This window comes from Pogonomyrmex barbatus, unplaced genomic scaffold (assembly GCF_055798465.1).
Source record: "Pogonomyrmex barbatus isolate J1 unplaced genomic scaffold, ASM5579846v1 scaffold1, whole genome shotgun sequence".
Classification (NCBI taxonomy): Eukaryota; Metazoa; Arthropoda; class Insecta; order Hymenoptera; family Formicidae; genus Pogonomyrmex; species Pogonomyrmex barbatus.
The window spans coordinates 6,360,718-6,387,979 of record NW_028297098.1 but is presented as its reverse complement, the minus strand read 5'-3'; the positions used below and the strand labels follow the sequence as shown (position 1 = coordinate 6,387,979).

Below are 27,262 nucleotides of genomic sequence, written 5' to 3'. Positions count from 1 at the left end.
CACACGCCGCCGTGACTCGAAAGTGGTGAAATTTGCACCGACTGTAGACGCGACTTTAAATTTACATTTGAGAAATCCCCGTCGCGAGAAACGGAAGCCAAACGATGGTGCACGTCGGCTAACTTTTCCGCCGCACTGACAGCTCGACGTTCGAATCCCTGAAAATCCTGTGTAAACCCTCCGGCAGCCTCCCTTCGAAGAACTCTAATACGCGAAAAGCGGGCTACTAGTGTACTGACAACATTCTATCACGAGTGTCATACATGCGCATCATACGTCACATTCGAAAAATTTCTTCTGCGCACCGCCCCCTCCTATCCTCATCTCTCTTCTCTCAATCTCTCTCTCTTTCTCCTGTTCCATTGAAGCCGCTTGGATGAAATTTGATTTACAGAAATAAAACGGCATAAAAATAAAACTCCGCTTTACGGAGAACAGCATAAAGTTTCTGTAACTGCTTAACTTAGTTTCTATACGATTCCAAAGATACTGTATGGGTCAGATTCCTCAATAAATCAATACGATGGATCGTATGAACAAAAGCTGACGGGGAGGATTGTAAGCTTTCTATCGTCCAACATAAATTTCTCACATCGTAAATCCTGTATCTTAACGCCCATCCTAAGTTATATCGTACAGTAGGAAAGGAGGAAGCATCTACGTGATCCACGTATCGACAAATACGTAATAAATTATAAAACGTATTATAAAGGTTGTTTATACAATTACTATTTCCTTTTTACTATTATCGTATCGAAAATTATTCAGGTACTCGATAAAATTGCACCATCGACAGTCACATCCACATTCACATTTGGCATTTAAAGGGGAAGTCAAGGGAATCGAGAAATTATAAAGTCATGATAAGTCGCGGAACATCCGGCATGTTGTTAGTACCGAGTGACCGAGTTCCATCGCGAAGCATCGAGCGCATAATCTCAGCTTCCGTTGGCGTTGATGCGCGGCCCCGGCGTGTTTTCGAATGCGCGAAGCAATTGCGCGTCGTAAGCTCGAGTCGCGTGGTCGAGAGCCTTGAGTTAGTCGCCGTCACGGCAACGTAACGCGAGTTGTAACATCGGCGTGAATATCTTTCGCAATTTGAGGGACTTTCTTTACTTATGACGACAAGTGTGTGCGGATATCGGCGATAAGCGAGATCGAATCGAAATCGCAAAAATATCCAACCTCCTCGGCCGGCGTAACGTTATCGCGAAAAATTTACCCCTACTTCGAAAAAATCCGACTTTATCTCTCTCTCTCTCTCTCTCTGTTTGGTACAGTACGTAATTCTGTGAATATATTTTCTACCAAGTGACAAGCGATTACCGTTGGAAAGAAAGTTTGAGGAACGACGGTACTGGAAGTTTGATAGACCTGGAAGAAGATCGAAGAAACCGGGGTAAGTAGCGCTCGCACGATCGACCAAGCAGAATCCTTTTGGAGCCAGCTCTTATTTGTCAAGCTCGCGCTTATCTTATCAACTTTCATCGAAACTTAACGAGAGCGTACAGAACTGGCGGCGGTCGACCGGCCGTACATATCGATCAGTCACCTGTCACCCGTAGAATTCAATTAATATTCACGAGGGCGGTCGACGCGTCACAGGTGCCACTCGACAACCGACGAAACTACAGATTGAACGAGATGAAAAATATTGCGGGCGACAGGTGGGGGGAAACTCGGAGAAGTTCAATTTTGTCATCGCGAAAGGAGCGGCTAACGAGCACGGGTCCAAATAGAGTCGCACTGAAACGCATTTGCGCCCCGAAATATAAAAAGGAACTCCGCGCGGTGCAGTTTACATCCTTTTTGCCGCACCTGTTTGTCGTTTCCACTCGAGACCTCGAGACCTCTTTTTCTCCTTTTTCCTCTTGCACGCTTCAACCGTTGAGACCGGCTAGCTTCTGTCTTAAAAGTGCGCCGCACCTCGCTTTAGAACGTGAAATTCTCTATTGCGGCAGAGCGGTTTTAGGCGAGGTGATTTCACGGAGTGTATTCGGTAAGCGCCACGTAGAGAAAATAAGCGCTTTCGTGAAATTTCGATGAGTTAGACCTACGAGAAACTCGCTTGTTCCCGGTACATCTTTGACAACGGTACTACCCAGCGATCTCACCCTATGCATTTCGACCGAGACCATTTCACCCAAGTCCTTATAATACCCAGCGAATCCGTATAATGATCCCCGGAGTATTCGGTACGATGAACGGAAACGAAGAGATGAAACGCGGAAGCGGAAGGGGAAGGGAAGGGGGGAGGAGGAGTAGATCTGTGTGCCGCGTTGTGGGTAAGTCGTTTCATTGACTACCGGAATATTCCGCTCGGGCTTCAATTTACGAAAGTTTGGGCTCGGCTGGGGATAACTCGCGATTTCAAAGGCGGCATTCGTGTTAACATAGCACTCCGTGGGTGACGGCGCCGCGGCGCAGGCTGGCTGTATAAATTGCTTTTCATCTTGCCGACAATGTGTAGACTGTGGACATTTAATTTTGAAAACAAATAACCGGGGAACTTTTCGCCGTGGTTGCCGACTCGCGCGAAATTAAGCTTCCTTTGTGCCGCGCTCTCTACTGGTCAATTAAACCGGGGGTTGTCGCGTATCGTTGTGACTTCCGCGCGTATTGTCGCGCGTCAAACCGAATTTAGGACACAAGTGAAGTGATGCCGGATTACAGTCTGACAACTGATTGTGAGTGTTTTACCCAGGACGCGCGCGCGTGCACCGTAATATTTATACATGTAAAATTATTATTTACTGACCGAACCAATAAAATAAACCTCATAGTAAATTATTGGTTATTTTACAATACATTTTACACAACAATATCTGTTGTTATCAAATGTGTACAAAGCAATTTGTAAAAATGTAGATAAACGCACATATTTTTTATTATACGCATTTCATTTTACATTCAATACGCGCGCAGATTAATTAAGAACAATATAATTTTCAAAAGGATTTGAAATGCATTTCTCTACCCTTTAAGAAAACTCTTGAAAAAAAAATTCATTACACGGAATAGTGATGAAATTCGATCGTCGACGTCTATGGAAATCGCTTTAATTCTCATCTCAGTGAATCGGTACCGGGAGCGACTGTGTCCACCGGTTAAATTGGTTCCGGTCCCGAATATAATGCGGTCCTGGAATTCGATATCTGAGAAATCGATTCGCCTGTTTAAAGACTAGTAGGAATGAAATATTAACCCGCGAAAGGGGAAGGGGCTCGGCTATTTGAAGATCGAAATTGTAATTCCAACGATTGAAACTTCTCTCCCGCGGAGGAGGAGAGGGTGGAATCTGTGCGGGACGACGAGGAATGGAAGGCGAAGATCAAGACGCGGAAATTCCATTCCCTCCGTCGTCATGTGACGATCGAGTTTGCGTTCGAACTTCGGGCATTACGTAACATCGGAGCTTTTTATGAATTTTAGTTCTACTAGTTAAAAAGTAAGTACCTCCTTCCACGCGACTAAGTTGCCCGCCCGCGTGGGTCATGAACCTTTCGCGACTGCTTTGTCTGTATATCTATCGAAGTCTTCGTCCCAGCTTAACCGCTGTCGTGTCGTTTTCGTTGCAGCCAACACCGTACTAAATATCGACTTCGTCCGTTTACGCGCAGTCACTCGAAATGCTAATTTACATGCGGAAACGACAATGAACGCGATACATCATGTCCCAGAAATACACTACGGAAAACCCGAAACGACGTAGCAAATAGCGAAATTCAATGAAACAGGCCGATACTTTGCAGCCGACGCACGCGAGGCTAATTGTCAACATTAACAACAGTTAAATTAATGGCGGGGGCTGCGAAAATGTTTCGCGATTAAAATTCCAGCATGTACGTCCGTGTGCACGTTTACGCTCGGGCGTACGGCCGAAGTCCGAAAATTCGCACGGGCGGAAGGGTGGGGGATCGGCAAATATTCGACTTTTCATCTCGGAAACGCAAATTGCTACCCCCGACAGGCTGGACATTTCATTACCGAATTCCCCGTGTGATACGTGCGCCGCGTAATCCATCGTGTGTGTGGTTACACCGGGACCTCATGTGGATAATTCAGTCGTCCGTTGATCGAAAAAGAGACAAAGATGAATTGCAACGGGGGACCGTCCATCCCGATCGTCAAGCCTTGTTTCCGGAGACTGTCGAGCCTCGTTACGCGCTCGCGATTTATTCGCATCTATTTTATAGTATTCGTATCACAATACATATCTCTATATCACATCAGACTGCTAATATATACAGAATCGAGAAGCGAAAGCTGAATATAGGAGACGATTAATATATTTCTAAAAGAATATTTTTATTTTTCTCCTCTTTTATTCACACGCAAAAATTTTATTATTTATTTTTCACTCCTAAATAAGCATAATATAAGCATAATAAGCATAATAATTGATATTATAATATTTGTGTGAGAAATCGTCTGCTTCGTTTCTCTTCGTATGCCTGCATTAATTTGGATTTTTATAATTTTTACTCTTTAAAAATATGACAGCGTACTACGGACTCACATATCCGGATATTTTTGCTACTAAAATATAACACCATCAGTTATATAACACCATCAGTGATTTGTAATATGAATGCGCATCTAACAATTTCCAAAGCTTTTGCCAGCTACGTCGGCACAAAGAAATGGCAGCGTAATTGAATCACGTTAATAGTAAAATTGATTGTTTGGAGAACAAATCGAAAAAAAAATATTTAATTCTATAATATGTATTGATATCAATTTTATTCATATCGCTTATCTTTCGTTCATCGGATTCTGTATGATTTCTAAAACATTTTTCAGATCGAAAACGCTATTGTATGCAGTATTTTTACATTTAAATAAAAGTCCAAAATTATTTAATTAATTTTAATGCCACTCAAAGAATATGCAAAAAAGCAAAGGTTTTTAAATGCGATTTAAATTTTATTTTAATGCCTTACAAATCAGATTTGTATATTTTAAATGCATTAGAGAGTTAAAAAGCACGGATTTTTCTATATGAAAGTATTCCACTGAGTTTATACAGAATATAAATTAGAATTTGATATTCTCCAGTGAATTTGATATTCTCCAGTGATTTCTCCAGTGTGTATATACGCGTAGAAATATAAATTTGTTCTTTATCTGCAACAGTTTTTTAAAAAGGCTATTGAATTAATCTAAGCTCGAAGCTATTTACATATAGTTTTAAAGCATTATTCTTGAGAATTTTTAAAATAACGTAACCGATTCAAAAAATAACCTTTCGCAAAATAAATTGCTGAATTTCATTATCGGTCAGATTTTAAGAATAGTAGTGATGAATAAGTTACTCGATCACTAATTGTAAGATATTAAATATACATTATCTTCTTCAGAAACGCAATGACTACTACATGGTGGACGGAAAATATTTAATGAGAATACCAGAATTCGGTACATTCCAGGCATTTCTGCGAAACAAATTATATCTTGAATTTGTTTCGCTTGCATCCATCATAAGAATAAGGCGTTTAAGTCTTATAAAGGAAACATTTCATCACCGCTGGGTGTGCCACCATCGCACCCTCATATTTCTACAAAACATTTTCTTCCATATACAGCTTGACGGCTGCAGTAACAAGTTTTCTTTCCGTCCCTTCGGCCTTCTCGCTCTTACGACGCGAGATGATTTTATTAAATCCGTCTCGGATATCGTTTGTGACATTCAAGTATAACGCAATCTTGCGCGTTGCTCAACGAGACAGGCAAGTGCTTGTATCACTTTGATCTTATTGCTTTGATCAAAAATATATTATAAATCGCGCAAAGCAACTCTATATTCCAATCAAAGTTGATTTTATCAAATCTCACCATTCTTTCTCAGAAGAAAAAGATAGTAGGAAAAAAATGGAAATGACGTCTAAGTATAAAGAAGAATAGATGTACGCATATTTTTACAAAAATAAATAACAAAGAATAGTAGTGTGTTTTTAGCATAAAAAAATATATAATTTTCTGACGTTTCTGTATTTCGAAACCTATTTGTTTATTTGACAGGAACAAAACCTTTCGCTTCTAGAAATCTGCCGTGCATATTATAATACAAATAATTACGCTTTTATATTCTCGTGAAAATTTCTATTCGATTAATCATAAATTTTACTCCGATCGGAAATTTTACTCTGATGAAAATGAAAAATCTCGAAAAGCTACTGCTGTGGCTAAGCATGAGAAAAATCGCGGAGAATTGAACGACATATTTACCCGACGATGATTCCTCTCACCGCCCATACCATCCTTTGATCTCATTCACTTCCCTTTTCCCTTTCATCCCTCTCTCCCTGTTCCTCCGTTCATTCGCGGATCCCTTTCTCCTCCTCCTCCTCCTCCTCCTCCTCCTCCTCCTCCTCCTCCTCCTCCTCCTCCTCCTCCTCCTCCTCCTCCTCCTCCTCCTCCTCCTCCTCCTCCTCCTCCTCCTCCTCCTCCTCCTCCTCCTCCTCCTCCTCCTCCTCCTCCTCCTCCTCCTCCTCCTCTTCCTCCTCTTCCTCCTCCTCCTTCCGGTTTGATTCGAGCCTCCTCTTAGGCACGCTGTGTATGAATCTCCCGGCCCCCTTCTGCCCCCCTCGAAAAACCGGAGCAATCCAGGCCAAGAGCTAAACCATTCGCGAGCTCGTCTGATAGACGTGTTCGCGAGCAATGGCACGGCGTATTCCCGGCAGCGGTGCAACGTAGTGCTCGAGAACGCGATAGTGTGCACCACGGAAATGGGAAAACTTTTAAGGCACCTCGGAACACAAAGTGCTCTTGTGCGCGCCGCTACCTGCGGGAATCGCGCGGGTAACATCGCGCAACATTCGCGGCACCTTCGAGGATACGTAATTCCCGGCGCACACAAACGTCCGAAACCCTGATGAAAAGTGGCCCTCGGCCATTCATCAGGCGTCCGTGCGCTTGCGAATCGCGCGCGTGTCGGGACGGGGGCGTCTCTCGCAGCGCGATGAATCGTGGGAGATCCACCCAACGAGCCACACGTGTAATACTCGCGGATAAGGTCTTATCTGCAGAGTTGCGTTGCGCAAAAAGAATTCTTCGATTGCGAATCGATGCGATACGCAATCTAAATGGCAATAAAAGATCAGTGCTATGACTCGACATGCTACGTGTTACTCGGATAGCGCTTGCTATTGATATCTTCTATAAATGAGGGAAACTATACTGATAAAACTGCGACGGCTAAAACGCGCGATAATTCCGCAGAAACGCAGACTAATACGCGGACAAAGTGATGCAAAGTCTCTATGGGAATTTAAATGGTTACGTCGTTCTCTTTCTAAAAACCGCTTGCCTTTCTCTACTTAAAAAAGCAATTTTTCGGCTTATGCCTTAACTACGTCGGGACGCGAGTTATGACATTCGCGAGAACTCTGCGCGCGATCGCATTTAAAATATTTCATGGTTTAAGCAGATACTCTGAAACTCTTTAACTTGTAACCAGGGCTGGTTCATGCACACCGACGTAAACGCTCATGAATTCGCAAACAACCTCACCGAGGGGCACTCGAAACAAGTTTCTCCCCCTCCCCCCCGGTCTGTTCTACAACGCTTCTTTACGCCGCGGTCAAAGAGAACCGTCAGACATTTCGATTCAGTTCCACTATCGTGCTTAATGTCGACGGGGGAAGGGGGGGGGGGGGACGGAAGCTATAGCTACCAATGCCGGAGAAGTTTTCACGAGCCGCGTCGCTTCATTACCTCTCCGATGCAAGTTCTCGTCTCTTTGCGTTTACATAAAGGCATTATTACGCACCCGCTTGTTCCGAATAGAATAAAATCGCGCTCGGTCTTTTGTTTGTCTCAGTTACATCCCGCTTTGCGCAACGAAGGTGAATTAAGATCGGCTTACGGTGAAAACATCTTTATGGAGACGCGTTTATCGTGAGCGTGAAGTATCGTGGACGTCTGCCTTTTTGCCTGATCTTATTCTTCCGCCACCCCCCCCCCCCTTCCTCCTCTCTACTTTCTCCTCCCCGGTTTTCTTTCCCTATGACGTCGACATCCATCTCGATTCGATACAGTTCATTGTAAAATGTGATTTATCAGTTACTCGCGTGAGCGAACGCGTCGAATCGAGCCCCCTTTCGCTGTCCGAGCTTTTTCTCTCTCGCAGAAACAAAAGTATTGATATAAAATATTAAGACCATTCCATGAGACATGGCGACGTCGACGGATTTCGTCTGTATTCGTGGAATATTCGAGGAATCGTCGTTTATAAACTGAAGAAAGACGTTTCTTTCCTTGCTACGATTAAAAGTAACATTGATCTAATTATACAGAAATATCGTTGTCTCTGAGATACGACATATCGTAATATAATATAGAAAACGTGATGTAATTACAACAACAAAATTTATATCCTTTACGTTTATATCGACTCGCGAAATAAAGTTATAATTCCTATTAATTAAGCTTTTAATGCCTGTCAGAAATGACAGCACCTAATGTATGAAGAAATTAAGAATTACAAATTGTATTGTGTTGTAAATGTGTCCTGCCACCTTATCTGCACGTGAACGTCTATTCATTCCACATCTACTCAGCGATAAATTATTGGATATTCGATTGAGGTCAATCAAGAGCGGCGCACTCGGATAACGATTGCAGTTCTCCAATTTTGCAAAGGGAGAAAAACGACGAAAGTTCACGTTTTTCTAAAAACGTGAACTTACTCTTTGCCCCGAGGCGGTAGCACAACTTTCCCATTGCTTTTTGAGATTAGTGATTCCCAATATTTCTTCTTCGTTTACTACTCGGAATTTGATATCATTTCTTCTTAGGATCGAAATAACGGCAGATATAATGTAATTGAGTTACGGACTATACTTTTTTTTATTCCAATCTGATCCCGATAATCGTAAATTTTTTAAAATATTCTTAATAAATTGTAGTATTTGACGAAATAAATAGCTTTGCTGATTCTAATGTGAATTAATTGTAATCTGACTATGAGCCTAATTTTATTCAAAAATATATATCTATATACACTCATACATAATCTATACATAACACTCATTAAAATAAGAAGATCATAAAATGTTAAAATTCGTCGCGACATTTTATTATAACTGAGTTATTCTGGGAATTTCTGTAGATACTACAGAAATTCACCGAAAGGGGTGTGGAAGCGAATATCACGCAAGGTGAGAATCGAAATAATCAGATTCGCCCTCACAGAATCGCGAGAACAAACGAGGTAGATTTTGTCATCGAAGGTGGGAATCGTATGAAATGGTCCTTGGTGGTGCCCGAAGCTCCAGCAATTCGATTCCAGCCATGTTGAGGGAAAGCAATGCTAAAGCCGCAAGTTGGCATGCAATTTAATACCGGCACGAAATCCTCGAAATTATTCGATTACGTGGCCTGCTCCAAAGAAATTTACCGATAATGCAGGACTGAGTGCATCTGCAGGGAGTAAACCCCCCTTTCAAAGAAAGAAAATAAATAAATATGAATGCAAGTAACGCAAAAATGTGCCAAGTGTATGCTTGAAAATAAAATTATCGCGACGCAAAGGACCGTCGCCTCCTTTTCCCTTTTCCCGCTTTCTTTTTCAACCATTTTCTCCGCAACTTTGCGAAATAATTACAGGCATTGCGAAACAATTCTCCACAAGCATGTGGATCGCGATGTGCTTCGCCACAACATACTGCGACAATTGTAATAAGGCTATTGGGATAAACGATTGTTTGTGGTATGCGATGTGGGCCATGGAACGCGCTCCTAGCAGGACGACGTATACATAAACAGAATTTCAGCGAACGTAAGTGTGCCGTGCATGCCATAAAGCGGTTACATACCGGCGCGTACGGTAAATCGAGTTTAGTCGAATATATCGACATAAGTGTTGCAATGTGACAAAGCGGTTCCTGTGGCAGCCGATTATTGCGAAGCTATTTACATCATCCTCGACACGCCATTACTTGCGCTACAAACTTCAATAATATCGGTATAATATGTAAGTGATGGTGTGGGTTTCATCCAACTTGGCTTCGCGTTTAAACGGTTGCGGTGTTATCGATGCAAAGTTACTCGATACCCCTCGACATAAGTCGCTCGTATCTGAGAATGAAATGAATTTAAGATGCAAATCTTCTTCTCTTCATTTATAATCGAGAATTATCGACTATATATCATTATTTGTGCATCGCCTGATACCTGATTACGACGATACTTTAATACCTCTACATAGCACGTTAATAAATGATAAAAAAATATATATTTTTAAAACAAATTGCAGAACGAATGATTATCTTATCGCATCGCATACCTGTCTTACCTCGAAGTTTCGGCGTATTGGCCCTGACATTGAGTCAGACACGTGCTTCGAACGTGTACAGTTCGATACCATCTACCTTGGAGTGAAATATACGTAATTTGCATGTAAACGAGCAAGAACTAGAACTCTCGGCACTTACCAAGGCTGTTCCGCCGTTAATTTTAGCGTGGCTACAATGAAACACGATCGAAAAAATTTCGCCTGCAAATTTGTCTTGAATAGCTAATACCCTTGTATTATTGTTAATATATTGGAAATTATCTTAAAAGGTGTTTTAACATAAACCAGGTGTTAACCAATCAAAATACTTAAATCTTTTTTATTTATTAATTCAAAATTGATTTTTTTTCTTCTTAAACATTTAATTCTGAATGCATAAAGAGACGACGTTCAACTTTTATATAAATGATTTTTTCGCATTTGAATTGTCTAATAAATTTTAAATCGCAGAAAGAAAATCTCCTAAAATATTTTAAGAGAAGTTTGCATATTTTATAGCGTGCATATTTCACAAGTATACCTACCTTTTGAACTATATATATGCCACTTGATTAAAATTGCAGTGATGCAGTTTAAAATATTATCTTGTTGAGGTAAACGATTTATTTTACTACGATATATTGGAAACTGTCTCCATAATGATCTTTCGTTAAAGATCAAAGTTAGTGTCAGATATACAATTATGGTTCCGTATCACATCCTGATTATATGTAAGACTTTCCCGAGACGCGACATTAGCAACGCTCTGTTACCCGTAATCGTGAGACTACTTGTAGTTAGCGCCAAATTCCTATTCAGAACAGCTAACATAGTTCTAACATCACGTAGAGCGGCAGAACAAGCCGGAAATGCCAAGGAACCGGTAAGGAACAAGATCAATATCAAGATGGCGGTCTCTCTAATACCTGTTAACTCGGAAATTCGTCGTGCTGTATCGATGAGATAGCCCGGAGCCGAAACGTTGTACAAATCCGGATTTATTGGACACAAATTTCTCGGAAAACGAAACGCGGCAGCTGAAAAGACTCACATCGATAAAACTCGGACGTGTTATCGAGTCGTTACCAGCGCGGCATGTTCGACAGATGGACATTGTCTCTATTGAATACAGGCTGCAACTAGTATAAATTTTTTTTAGAATAAATAAAATGATAATTATTACTAATAAAATAACAAATATTTTTTCCTTATAATTACTAACAATATGATAATTGCTTAAATAACTATTACAAAATAATGATACTAATAATTACATAATTTCTTCTGTTTATAAATGATAAATTTATAAATAATATAAAATTACATTAAAAAACTATTAAAAATGTTAATGTATATTCATTTTATTCACATTATTTGATATGGCGAAATTTTAAATAAACCGACGAAATGTTAATGAATCTCCGCATTCATTTTCTTGTCGGCGAACAGTCAGACAGATCAGATTCGCAATGCATTGCGAGAATATCATCGACGTGTCTGCATTGCAATCTGTCAATTTGCGCCAAAAACACGCAAGTTTACCTTGTCGCGGGAATTCACGATACGTATTCCTGTGGGAGATAAACAGGAGTTCGTGACAGTACCCTCATCGACAAGGGTTGCTTTACAAAGATGGATCGACTATACTGACCTACAGCGATGATCGACGAGCCGCCCGCAACCGCAACCCATTCTCCCTTCGCAGCTTCCGGGATCAAGCTCACCTGAGACTCTTCGGAGAAGGGGAACAAGGATCTCGAGAAATCGCGTGCATCGTAGAAAAAAATTGTGAAATGACAGATGTGCATCTTATGTGCATCTTCATATTTTTCACGATACCTTTACCCGGCAAACGAAACGTAAGAATGGCAATCGATTATTGCATATTCGCGCCACGCAAGGCAAATCGAACACGTTCATCGAAAAAGTAATTTTGACGATTCTTCAAATAACGCGATATATTTTTTTTAATATTCTCGTTATAATAAAATAATATATTCAAGTGAATCTAATGAGTGTAATGATTTTTCGTAATGATTAAATTTTAATCATGGTTATTCAAATTTTAATTAAAGCTAATTATAATTGATATTTAATTAAAGCTAATTATAATTAATATTTAATTAAAGCTAATTTTAATTGATATTTAATTAAATAGATAATCGAAATTAACATAATCATATAATTTTACTCAGGTACGCCATTCTAAAAATCTTAAATAAATTTTACGTTATAAAAATATGAAACTTAAATAATATTCTATGTTGTTTTCTTTCTGATATGTATATTTAATACTATTTTTATTTTAAATTTTCTGAGATATTTTATAGATTGAAGTGTTTTTTTCAATACTATAAAAAATTAAAAAATTTCCATACATGAGAACACACTGACGCACAAGAACATGTTTTGAAAGAATTTTTTTGAAACAATAGCTTGCTGTCCAGATCCTAATAGATCAAAGCAATTAATTTATTTTTCATTTTCAAAAAAATTATATTTTATATTTTTTGTTTTTCAACCTTTATATAAATTTAATGTCAGCATTTGAATGATGTCAACAAATAAGGTTATAAAACAATTATTACTATGCGATTAAGATATTTTAATTGTTAACATCATCTGCTTTTAATTGAAATAATTTATTTAGACATAAAATTAAAAATTTTATTATTGTTATATTATATTATCTATATTTTTTTAAAAAGATATATTCTCTTATATTCTTAATATAAATTATAATAAAAAGAAAATGATTATTAAATAGTATAAAAATATATTGTGTGTACATATTTCATAAATAAATAAATAATATTCTTTCGATGTGGAAGACACTTCTTACGTATATTTAAGACATTTATCTTCCTGGCTACTCGTGGGATTTAGTAACTTAATTATGTGACATTTTACATTAGATATAACTGTATTTATATTTCATTAATGTAAGTTTGACGTTATATTCCGAGACACCGGAAATGGATGGAATGTAATGGACCGGAATGTAATGGATGTGTTGTAGATGAATGCGACAGTATTAATAATATAGGCAATTGTGGATCACGCCATTATTAAACAGAATTGTGGTTGCAATTAATAAATACCAAATTACATTGACAACATACAATGCCTCGTCACAATTACCATAGTCTAGTTATACTTATGCTTACGGCTGCAATAATGAACTCTGCTGCAACAATTTGTAATTGCAGCAGTACGCGAATTAGTAAAATGGAGAATCAATAAGTAATAAATTACAAATATTTTTATATTACTCTTAATCGTAAACAATCTTTAAGAAATAATAACAAGTTTACGCAAGTAAAAATAGTAAAAAACTAAATCATTTGTTGTCAAATCACATTTGATTTAAGAAACAGATAGGAAGGAGAGTAAGGTAATTAATTAATGTTAGTTAAAATATTTTGGATCCTTTCTTTGGACCTTCCTTACTGAATAATAAATAATAAGAACAACTGATAAGTAGAACACGAGTCACAATCGTGGCGGTCGAGGCTGCACTAACACTACGCTACACTAGCGAAGCGCATTCGCACCTTTGAAGTTGAATGTACCGCGATACAATGTGATGACTAACAAAGTAGCGATTGTTTCGTGAGATAATACAGTATAGGGATCGCTTTAAATGCCTCATGGAGAAGAGTTAACGAGTAGTGGTGCGCAACGCGCAGCACAATGCGAAACTTTCCACCCTATATTCAAAACTGTCACATTCGGATTCACGCGAATGGCGACGTTGGCGAAGTTTACGTGAAACTAGGAAGTTTTGCAACCACTCAAGCCACTATCGATAACCATTGAGCGAAAGATACGGTAAATCTACCCCCGCGATATTGCGATCCCGCATATTGCGCGTCTGTCTTACGATCGCGTCCTCTTTTCCTGTGCCTTCTGTCATTTCTTTTACAAAAAAGAAACCAGCTCGTACTTTAAAACAATACGATTCTCCCGAAGCGCAGAATACGAAATGTCCGTTTAAATGTCACCGGTGGCTTTTGCTCGCCAAGATGTTTGTAGAGCAAATATCCTCTCTTCGATTAATTCTCCTACTTTTCTCGTTATTTTGATACAAGGTAATTCCGGTATATATGCGACATCTATCGTTAACGAAAATTTAATTTAAATATTATTTAAGTATTATTTTATTTTTAATATGTTTAAGGCAAATAAACTATACAGATAAAAATGTTATATTATTTACTATAAAAAAATTAGAAACATGAAATATTTATTTTTTATTTTAAAAAGAAAACTTTTAGTACCCTTATATTTTTGCCGTATATCTCATAATAATAAGTGAGATATAAAAAATTTACAAATAAAACATAAAGTGACACAGTAGCTTATAAAATGTATTTACAAAGTTTTATTATAGAATAAGAATGATACATGTACGAAGTAATAAAATAATCTTAAATTTATTTATTCATTAATACAAAATGATATATATTTATTTAACATGGAGCGTTTGTATTGTGACATAAACTCCGCGCACTAAAAATGTCGTATATCCCAAACAAATGGGATATACAAGACGTTAAGCTGAACAAAGAATACAAAAGCACTTGTATTTTGCTATATTACTTTATTTTTACTATCCTTCTGTACTTATATATCACGAAGAAACCTCTAAGCCTTTTACACTCACTGTAGTAATCATTTTAGATAGGTTGTAATACATTTATTGCGATACTTACTATATGAACAAATTGATTCAATTCATACTAATTTCGTTAATATTAACAGTAAAAAATTGAAATCATAACGCAATACTAATATATAACATAAAAGTACAGTAAGGCAGAGTAAGTGATTATCACAAATTATCATTTCTATTTTCCCTGACTTCTGCTATATTCTGGATATATCTACACTATATCAAGATATTTCAATGGGCTTTTTAATATTCCTTGAAGTTTTATTTAAAGATCGAAATTCTACATTTAATCATCTAATGCAATCAGATGCCAATCGAGATACATTTTCTTTATTATCCGAGTAAGTCGTTCCACTTTATAAAAGTCTTTCTTCCACGCTCGATTCCCAGGTGCTAGATGAAAAATGCAACGAACGTGATCACCTTCTGTTGCGGACTGTATCTCTAGGGGGAGAGGACAGGAGTTCGAAGGCGTAGAAATGGTGACTTACGCGAGAAAGTATAGAAAACGTAACGCGTCGGGACGCATCCCGTGCACGCGTATATATTACTCCGGTACCGACTCCCGGCGCGCAATATACGCGCGCGACCTCTCGAAAGTTGCATAATTTTCGCACGCGAAAATGCTTCCGCGAGAGGATACGCAAGTCTGTAAAGCGCGCACTCCGTCGGTCTGAAAGCGAGCGTCGACGTGAGTAACCCTTGACGACGAACCAAACCAGCCCTCCAACTTTCGCGAGCACGTACGACGCCAATGGCGTCGGCGACGACGCCGACGTCGGTGTTCCCATTCACCTCTTAAGGAATCACACGGGGATCTCACTTCATAATTTTACAGCCCCGTCTTTTCTTCTTAGCGAGAAAGTGCGAGGCGAAACGCCGCGGAAACGTCGCAATTCCGACCGGCCGAATCCAATCTAGCGCGGGACAATATCTGAAATTACGTCTGCAGAGAACTCGCCGCTGGTACTTCGACGACGTAAAACTCCGTGGCGTCTCGTAAAACCGTCTTTGTACCGATCGCACTCTCAGAAACACGTATGTGTCGCGTGTCTACAACCTTTCAACTAATTCGTGAGATTTGATACGTTGCGTAAAAATATAATATTGCGTTCTACACGGAAAAAAAATTAGTCTTGAACATTATATATTCTCATATATAAATAAGAATATTACAATCTTTATATAGAAAATTTTTCATCTTGAATTAAGCAAAAGTAATACTTGCATCAATATAAATTCGATCAAATCAAAACTTTTTAATCTTGAATTAAGCAAAAGTAATCAAATCAAGAATTTTTAATCTTGAATTAAGCAAAAATATAAATCTAAAATTTTTATAGATTATAATATCCTTAGTCATATATGAGAACATTTTTCTTAATTTAAAACTAATTTTTTTTTATGTTCTACCTATCTTGACATAATTCTGTTATTTGACATGTTAATTATTCAGAGATTTAAAATGGATTGGATTTAAAATTTAAAATCTAAGATTAATATCTTAAAGAATTTGACATTAAAATTGTATAATACGTTGATCGTTAAAATTAAGAAGACATTAAAAAGACATTAAAATGTGAAGAATATTTCAGACATAGTGCACTCAATATCCCGCACGCGCTATGGATTTTTAATATGCTTGCGCTGCAATAACATATTATTCAGGTGAGAAGGGAGGAATGTTCAGATGATTACGTGCTTTGAATATCAAACTTCTCTCGGGACATTCTTGCACCAAGGTCATGCGAAATTCCACTGTTAGAAATTCCAATAGAAATACCAATGACACCCGCAAAGTAATTCGCGGCTACGAAGGAGAACGATTCTGCGATATACGCTTGTTCCGATACTTTCTGATCGTATTGAAACCACTCAGAAAAGATAGAATTACCGCCTTGTTTATTCGCATGATAAGTATTATACGGAGGAATTATTTATAACGATATACTAACCAGTCTCCGATGTCACACAATAAACAAGATTTCGAGAATCAAAGAGAGAACTATTGCCATTCAATATTCAAAATAATCTACGATATTTTTTCACAATATTCGATAAAAGTATATCGGTTTCACAAATTCATGATTTTCTCATGACAATATAGTATTTAATAAACATATATTGCGTATGAGTTCTAAAACTACAAATTATAAATAACGTAATTAAAATAATTTATAATTTTATTAATGATTACAAAACAAATCTTTTTTTCACTTTTCACACTAAAGAAGTGACTATTTCAAATTATTTTAAAATTTATTTCAAAAATTTTTCACAATATAACACCTATTTTTTTTATAATCTAATTATAAGGATAGTAAATCGAAAAGTAATGCAACTGCATAATACAACAAAAAAAATGTTTAAAATTTGATTATGAATAATGTTGCAAAAATAACTCTTTTGCATGTTAGTGCTAATGAGAAAAGCTCGAATTTTCTTGCGTCAAGTCTGCCATCGTGTTCTTTATCATTTACGATGTTCTCTCGGAGCTCATAAAAAATCGATGCTTTGCTGAAAAAGATGAAACTTTGGAGTTTATATTAGGTTCGTTCGCCAAGTTAGTCTGATCTGTCGTTGCATTACTCCATATTGAGTGTGTGCCTACATCTTGTTAAAGTATAAAGAATGCGCTGTAACATTTTGCGAGTTTATGTAGCATATCCTGATCTCGAATATCGAGCATCGGCGGACGCAAGCCACTCCTCTTGATGACGTTACAGAATCGACTCTACAAGAAACCATTTAACTTACACGTGTAGCGCAAAGATGCTGACGCAGCATTACGGAAATCTTCGAAGCAAGCAAACCGTGTATCTTGAGAGAAGACAAAGAGAACGGAACAAAATCTCGAGAACTATAGAAAGTTTTCCAATTAACTTATTCTGAAAGAATTCGGGACAGCACGGCGTAAAAGCGTGCCCCAAGCCAGCGGATCGATCGATACCCGGACGCTTTAATTCTCGGTAAATATAACTACCGTCAATGCCATGAATAAGATGACTTGAAACGCAAAAATCTATTGTCACGCGGCATTTATGTTTTATTATGAATATTAGAAATAAAATGCTCGACATGCCAAGATATTAAACGATGAATTAATACGAGAAAATTTCTATGGCGTTTATGGGAGTGCAGACCCGCCGCGTCTCACACAGTTATACGAAAAAGGTTATAAGAAAAAAAGAATAAATTGCGGTTCTATATGCGTACGAGAAATGAATTTGCAACAAAGATTTTTCAGTTCAAAAATGATATATACGGCGTAACGTCGCGCGACGCTTATATTTCTCGTGAAATTGTATTCAGCTGGGCATAGAAGACACGGTAATGCAGTTAGTGTAAATTTCATAAAGTGCGTCCGAAGAGCGCGCGATACTGTAAACTCTGCGGCAGCTTATATCGAATTTTCCCGTCTCAACGGCAACCTGTCTCATCATATAACGCGGCGCGCTTTCTTTATGTTGAGACACGGATCTTAAGCGTAAGTTCTACGGAGTATACATCTTCTCTCTTAAGCTACTCGTAGCTCGCGCATAAAATTGCGTGCATTTGTATACCTCGCAGCGCATTTATATGCGCTCTCTACAAAGTTGGATGTACATTGATGTATTATCGTTATTACGCTTGTAACATCCGGAACCACGATATTTCAGGCGTGAAGACAATGGCAGAATCGATTTTGTTTGTAATAATGGGAGGGAGGGGGGAAAAAAATAGAAAATTACACAAATTTAATTTTATGTGTCGTGCACTTTTAACGGGTTATCGGGTACGCACGGTCGCTAAATACGCGCCGATAAATACATGTGAAACCTGCATTTACGAAATTTCGCTACGTACGCATAAATCTGTCATAATAATCACCGCATCTTGGGGCCGCACGCTAGAATTAATTAATGAATTCTATCATAATAATAAATCGCGCATTAATAAAATGATGCATTTGTGCCACAGCGTTTTGCACACGGATAATTTTAACAATATTAGCCGCGATATAATTATCACTTTATCGTGCATTATTGTTACACTGAAAATGACTTCGTACGAACTTCCATTATACGCACTCGATTAAAAACCGTCCATTATGATCGGCAGTATTTATTTACACGTATTTATTAGCACGAAAATTGAAAAAGATATATCAACCGTGTTCAATCTTTTTTTTTTTTTTTTTATTCGCGACAGAATTATTCTGCAGTGCCATGCGATTTAGTCGACGCGATGCACTTTTTGCTTTTTACGTAACATCCAAAAATATTTTTTTCGCTTGTTACACCAACACTGCATTTAACCGAGAAGCACTGTAAAAGTAATTGGATTCAATTAACAACAATCATGGAACGCCAAAATTTAATTATTTCAGAAATATTGCATCAATGGCGTCCGTCTAGCCTCCGCACAGACGCGAATGGATCACAGAGCTAAACATGTCGAACGTTAAAGATTAGTATCTGTAATCCTCTTAGTCGCCGCGCCTGTGTTTTCGCATAAAGTTTAAACTCAACATCCTCCATCAGCCTGGGGGACTGCTTTTTTTCGACGCTGCAGATATTTCACATGCCTATAACGCCATGAATTTTTAAAACGATATTTCGCCAGACCGTGGACGACACGACGGTCGACAGCGTACAAACACATCGATATTGCGCGAAACTCGCGCTGCAATTTCGGCCGGACAGCAGAGAAGTTCGGCAATCGCCGGACGTCGAGCGTTTAATCGCGAGATATCAATGCCAGCAAATTGGCCGATAAATTATTGCTGCCGTATCGCTGATCTGCCGCCCGTGTCCCTTTCTGCGCGTATAACCGCACGTTCCTCAAATTTTTTTTTTTTTTTTTTTTAACGAATGAGGGGGTCCATGTTACCACTCAAAACTTTGTTCAGTGGAGTAGGATATAAGCCGACAGGACGATGTCCGCTTCCGTCTTTCTCTTTTTTTTCTTTCGTACTTCGGTTAGTTATACTAATAAGAGTGGGAGTTACGTAAAATGAAATCCGCTCGGCAAAGTGCAATGAGACGCGATAAGGCACGCTTAAGCGTTTCCCTTAGCAACCCCCGAGAGATTAATAACGCGAGAGTGCATCACGTTATCGTTATAACATCGATTCGTTTTTAACGACCTGCTGTATATTCAACTCCTGTGACTCCTGAAAAGTGGAAATATACCAAACGCGTTTCCAAGTTTCTCTCGTTTGAGTCAATAATAAGTTATAAAATGCATCGCGAAAATTCGCGAGACTTTCTCGATCTCCCGTGTAACGTAAATAAATTTTCAGGCGAAGCAACAGCAGAGTTTGCAGACTTAATTACAAATGATTGATTCGGTTTTATCAGTACATCATAAAATAACCTTGTTTATCTACTTCGTAAATGGAAACATCAATTTCATATAATTTCTTGAACAATACAATAATTTATCAAGAAAATGCCGCTAAATTAAGTGTGACTTTTAAACTGTGTACCAAAAAAATGTAATAACATAAAGCAAAATTATAATCAATAATAAATAAATTCTATTCTATAGTTTTTATAGTAGATTTTTCGACTAAACATACTTTAAGTGACTAATAAACGGACTATTTATCCCATAAATAAAACTTATTTATTTCTTTTTATACCATTCGCTAACCGATAAATATAGACAGCGGTTAATAAAGGCGCCCTCACGAGAATCATTGAAAAATTTAATAACCAAATATCCGGTTAATTTTTCATTAACTAAAGGCGCGACGCTTCTCATGCATTATCATCGACGTCGATGTCGATCCACGCTTACCACATTACCAATATTATCATTGTATTTACATCAGCGATGCTGCAATCCATTATGCACGAGCTAAAGAGCAAATAAAAAAGTTGAATGCATGGTAAAAACAAGAGCAACAATTATTAATATATTTCAAATATATATAATTATCGATATTTGTAATGATAGTAATTCATTTTATTTTATAATACAATACGTATTTTGTCTCACATTCACATTTCTTCTTGCAAAAGTTATATATTTTCTAATATTACTGTCTGTGAGATAAAACATTTCATAAAGACAACGAAAGACTTACAAGAGAAAAATACAATACGAAAGTTCAAATCATCTACAATATTCTGTTGTTTTTTTTTTTTATCGGCACGCCTATTTCGGCAATAAATAAACGCGAATGTTTTTTTTTTTTTTTTTTATGGAGTTTTGTAGAACATGTACGGGATCAATTTCGCGATGGACATATGAGATCTCGTGATCCGCCACACGAGAGCTAGATATTTAATTTTACTTGGAATTCGCCTGTCACTGACGCCTGTCTGAATAACTTTCTGCGGTTCGCATTTGCGCTTTCAATTTTACTGGAGCCGACGTATCCGCGCAGTCAACGATAACAACCTCGGTCGTAATCGCGAAAAGCCGCACGCTCCCGTGAACATCCCGCACGGCAAATCTGTTAGATTCTCTAACGAGTAGGAGGTAGGTACTTGAGTTTCGCGATAATCACCGAAAATCCAACGGCCGAAACGAAACTCACGCGCCTCGCAGGCAGGCAACGCGCTTATGCAGATTGTCGTGAAATTGGCGATGCGAGGCGGCCGGGCGATCGTTTCGGCAAAATATAACGATTGCGGGGCGTGACGCGGGGCATTCCGGCAAAACATTGCATGTAATTTACGACAATGTGATTCGTTGGTATCCTGGGAAATGAACGGAGTCGCGCCGGCAATCAATATCGCACGATATAATCGAGAACTTATATGATATTAAGAACCTTTTACTTATTGTCAGCTTAATTTGAGAAAATTCATATGGAAAAATGTCAGAGGAGATTATTATACATGGCAACTCCTTTAAGTAGATCTGGGTCAAATTAAAAAATTATCCATTTAATTTGATGCAGATGAAAAATGTTTCGAACCCGACGAGTTCGAGATATAATTAAATAGCACTTACAGATACGTTAATAAAAACTATATTATTTCGTATGCGAACCGCTCGATCCATTTGCTTATCGATCATTATTATCAAAAAGCAGGTACTCAGCGCCGGGGTCGGGCTTCTTATCGGTCTATGATAATAGATCATATTTTCCGTTGCAAATTAGATACGAGCACCGTTATAATCCCGCGGCGTCCTGAGCCGTTATTACATATTAAAAACGGGTCGGCGACCACGCGCTGTATCGTGTTAGCGCGCCTTATCGCGCTAATTCGTGAATCGACCCCTTTTCAGCCTAATTGCAAGAAACGTAGACCGCACGAACGCGCCGAGCTTATTGCTCGACGCGGGCGCGTACGTCGTTAGGACGCTCCTCCGCCACCTCCATCTCGTCCCCCCCCCTTCCCCTCCTCCTCTAATATAATACATATTTACGGTGCACTTGTACGTGATGTGCTTTATGAAATCCTAGGATTTCACAGTGTCAGACCAAATGTGCTTTAGTGCGGTGAGGTACGAGCGCGAGGCTTAGGATGTACAACGGCGTCGGACGATGTTACCCCCGTAACGGCCGGACGGCGGGGAAACGATGGGGGAACCGTGGCGGAAGAGGAGCGTTAAAATGAATAGTTCGCGAGTATCGTTTGGGACCAGGCTCCGCCGCCGCTCCGTCTGTAACGGAGGTAACCGGGCTCTGTTTCAATTTCAGCCGCTCGCGTCCGACGCGATTGATTTTTATGGCGCCCGCGCGTAACAAGTCCGACCTTTCGGCGTGTTTTCGAAAATTGGCCGATGCGATCGTAACTCGGTAGAACGCCGCGGGTTATTTTTGCGGCCGGTGACGTGCTATTTGAATATCGATCGCGCCTAATATCCGTGGGATTTTTAGCCGTGAAAAATAATACGATACGCCGCGCTTCTCTCTAACGTACGCGATTGATATTTCGATTTTCGAGAAAGGCAGAAGGGCAATCACAGGTCCCATCCACTCGGCGTACCACCCGTTTTATCTTTTTACTCTAGTTTGGACTTTTTTGATAAAATAAAAAAAGCTTACAGAAGTTGTCTTTGTAAAAATTTTATAACCGGAAGAAATCTTATCCACACTAACGATACCGTCTCACGGGAGTTGTCTGCGCAAGTGGTGAAATCACATCACGAAGATATTTAAAGGGGACTAGCCGGACTTTCAGAGCTTAATACTCCATCTAAATGCTGATTCTTTCAAAGGTTCATTATTTGTTATAATTGTGCGCTTAAATTGTACTTAGAGGGAGGTTGGAGTTGGTACCCAACCTCCGAGATAGCAAGTGCCGGCACGTTTGTTACTCCATTTTATGTAGTCTACAATGAAGTAGAGTGCGGAGGAAGATGCCAGTTTCATGGAGACTAATCACTTTACCAACAATTTGCCCGCTTCTGCCAACTTGCTGTTCCGAAATTGTACTCCTTCCACAAAGCAATTGTATAATGTGAAAACGGAACGATAAAGCAAACGTAAGTAAATTTATGGTATCGAGGTGTTACGTGGAGAACCCAGAGAGAAAGAGAGAGAGAAAGAGAGAGAAATCCACGTGAAAAGGGTCACGTGGAAAGAAATGGAACAATTGCGTGCAATAACGGAAAGTAAACCCACATTTTTTACACTGTTTCCTTACAACAAATCACAAAAGGGTTATAGGACATAGTTCTGAAAACCTTTGAAAAAGCTCTTATGTTCACGAAGATCGATCGATCGGCGCATAAACGACCATTCTAAAATACTAATCAAATAGCTTCTTGACAAAAAAAAAGTGTACGCTTTATTTAGCACTTTCCAACGAAGAGCGCGTCGCACTCGCAAACACTCGGCCCGGAGTCTCTCTTAAATAAACGATTCCAATCGAACAGCCGGCATTGCCGCTTAAAAGACTCCGGCAAACATCGCGGCGAATGCAGCGACGCGTGAATGTGAACACCATCGAATAATAGCCACGCAATCATCGACTAGAAAATGCTACGCTCTACTTTCGCTTCTCCCTTAACATCTGTAAAAACTGACGAAAGTTACGTTTATTTCCGTGCAAAATGCAAGCAATTGCCTTAAAGAGTATCGTAAAGAAGAGTCTTTTATCTAGCAGATGTTTATTTTAAATTGTTCGAGATCGCTTTACGTTCGGAATTCATTAGATCGGAAAAACGTCGTTACGTACGATATTCTTAGAGATACAACGTGAGTATTCTTAGAACGTGATACGGGCGGTAGAAGAGATATGGAGATTGTTATTCTAAATAAGTATTCCTGGTACAAGATATAACGACCTGATCTACTTGATAGGTGTATACGGGACCTTGGTCACAAGTACGTGCCTGACCTGTGCAACTCGTCCCTAGGCGCTCTCTCTACATTCGTGACCCTCGAACAACATCGGCAATTCTCTCGCACGAGTTCGTCCGTCGTTGAGATCTGTCCTCTGGCGCTTCTATCTTGTTCCGTACTACCGTCATCCTCCCCGACGTTTATCAAGCCGTATCCTCAATACGCCCGCGACATAGGACCCTCAATGCATATATGTATTAAGCACACGGGAATAAATCAAGAGGCATAAAACACGTGTGACCGAACGCGATCGAGCGGCCTCATTCGCGAGAAACGAGGGTAGCCCGGCCGATGCTCAACCTTGCGAGAGTCGCGCGATCTGATTACACGCGAGCTGGTCGCAAAGCCCTGCGACCGAGCAATTAGGGGAAGTTTCGCTATAGTCTAGTGCCTTAGCCTTAGCACAGTTTTTAATCTTTTTTTAGTCCCGCGGTCCCGGAATTCGCGTCGCATTGCCTCGCATGTCCGTTCGAGGCGCAGTCGTCGAACTCGCGCCGATTGATCACGAATCCATGATCCTTCGGACAGATCGCGGCCAGATCTTGCTTCTTTCGCCGTGCGCACCCTAGAATGCACGCCACCGAAGCTTGATTTATCGCGTGAGAAATTGGCCGCATCGCGCTCACTGACAGCGCGGAAATGTATAATACATTGGAATAGGTGCGGCCATTCGTTCTCCGGGTGGACGGCGTAAAGCATGGCGAATACCGATAGAACAATGCAATGATGCATCGAGGAAACAATGAGTATTTATACGATGATAATGGTCATTCATTTAAAAGGGGAGAGAGAGAGAGAGAGAGAAAGTGGGAGATTTGTACATTCGGACTCGTCCGTCCGGAAAGCATTCGCGCTGTTTTACGTGTCGCCGTCAAATTCTGATCAGAGTATTCAGACCGTGTTTCTACAAACGTGGCGTAACGGTGACGCTCTTATCTTTCCTCCGTGTTGACATTCGCAATTGTAAGTTAATAAAAGCAGGGCGCGAGTAGAATGTACTACTTTCACGTTTACCTACGTTCTTAAGGCTGATCGATAGGCCGTGACACCCTCGCGAAGAATATAAGCCTCTTGTTCTTTCCATGGTCATGCGAAAAATGCGTCAATCTATATATATACGTCGGTGACGAAGCAACGATATTTAGGTGAACGGATATTTTGTATCTGTATCGCATTAAACGATTTGAATAAGTTTCGTCACGTAATTGTTTAGATTAATATAACGATAAAACTTTATATAACAATAAAATTAGAGATATTAATTTGATAAACTGGATCCCAATTATAATAAAATTAATTAAATAATTTATTTTTGATCTGTTAAGTAAGAATATTCTTGCTAAGTAAGAATATTCCTTATAGAGTCAATGTTTTATGATTCAAAAGATTTAATTAATAAAAAGAGTAATTAAAAGTATATTAAAACAATTGAATAAGAATTTAAAATATGAAATTTTTATTTAGATAGTTGTAACTCTTTTATTTATGTTAAATAAATTATACAATATAAGTAACTTACATGATCGAAATAGATCAGGCTAATTAATGTATAATTAGAGTATAAAATGTAATATAAATGTATACGTATGATATTAATAAATTCAGTGCTAATAAAATTAGAGGGTTTTGGAAGTCGTAGAAATTATATTAAAGTTTAAATCGCTTACATTCTTACATAAAGTATTAATCGATCTAAAATCTGATTAACGAGGTCTTCTTTTGTTCCAAGATAGATTGCGATCAAAAGTAGTCTTTCCACCGAGCGATATCACGCAAAACAAAGATTTTAAAATGAGACCTTTGTAACTTTGTTATTCAGTTTGCAATGACGCTATGTAGATTTGCGCGGGACATAGTCGCACAAATGACGAAAGTTATTTTTCCTCGGAATACATTATAATAACTTAGGCGATTGCTTGCGATACAGCGGATTGTACATGCACTATGCAACGAACACCTTTAGTAGTCTTATATTCGATTCTATTTTCTAAGAACGCGTTATTACGATACACGTTATAACGAAACAATTCATACTTGTAAATATTCAGTGGTATAACATTTAAGTGAATAAATAGAAAACATTTTACATATTTTTCATCCCCGCTTACTCTCGGAGCTGTCGTTTTGCCTGCAACTCTCGCGATAGAGTGTATATCATTCGTCAAAGTGGCGTATAGAAAGAAACTTTCGCAGTGTCACGTTTTCTTAAACATGGACGTTTTTTTATTTGAGACTATTTTACAACTCCATAAAGTTCCACAAAGACATTGGGAGGTGAGCGAACCCGCGGATGTTTCTTGTAACTGATATGTTCAAAACGGAAGATATGGTGCCTGTAAGCCACGAGTGAACGCGTGCACGAGCTGGTAAAGGGTACTTGGACGTTTTAAGATCCATTAAATACCACAAGCAGGCCGTAAACATAAAACAGCCCTTTCCAGACGCGAGCAGGAGAGAGTGGTGAAATGTACTGACGGTTTCTTCAATGCGGTAACGTCTCTCGGGAATCGAGATAAGCTTCGGGTTCGGCAACCTCGCCGTCGTCATATTGACATAGGAATGTTACTTTTCTCTGTGTAGTTTGGTCGAAGATATCGGGTTACAATATAGCAGGATGTCCCTGCTTATCACGCTTTTCTCGACGTCGATGCTAAAAATCGCTATCCAATACAGAGAGTTACCCTCCTATTTTGCGGCGGATTGCGTCATAAATATCAACAAGTTAATTCAAAGCGAAATATCTGAAGATGTCGAAATTGAGTATAACTGGCATTTACTTTGTCGACCATAAAATAGAATCAACGAATAACATCATAAACCACGCCAGATTTTGTCCACGATATCTGAGTATCCATCTTGCAACACAAAGTGTATCCTCGAAATAGCATCTATTTTTTACGGAGCGTTGGTTTGCCCGCGCGAACGTTCATAATGCTCGAATTTATGATATTTAAAATTGTGAAAACTATCAAGGAAACTATTTTTGCTATGGTAAACTTACTCACGGAAATTAATTTTG

The 27,262-nt window shown here is 38.9% G+C and overlaps 1 protein-coding gene across 1 annotated transcript in view; it reads left to right on the top strand.

The window, feature by feature from the left end:
- Nucleotides 1-1,029: 1,029 nt before the first annotated feature.
- The window catches only part of LOC105432356 (uncharacterized), a 161,667-nt gene continuing 135,434 nt past the window's right edge, over nucleotides 1,030-27,262 (top strand). The window contains exon 1 of the mRNA XM_089074274.1: nucleotides 1,030-1,399. The gene's annotated coding sequence lies outside the window, so the exon portion shown is untranslated. The remainder of the gene's footprint in view (nucleotides 1,400-27,262) is intronic.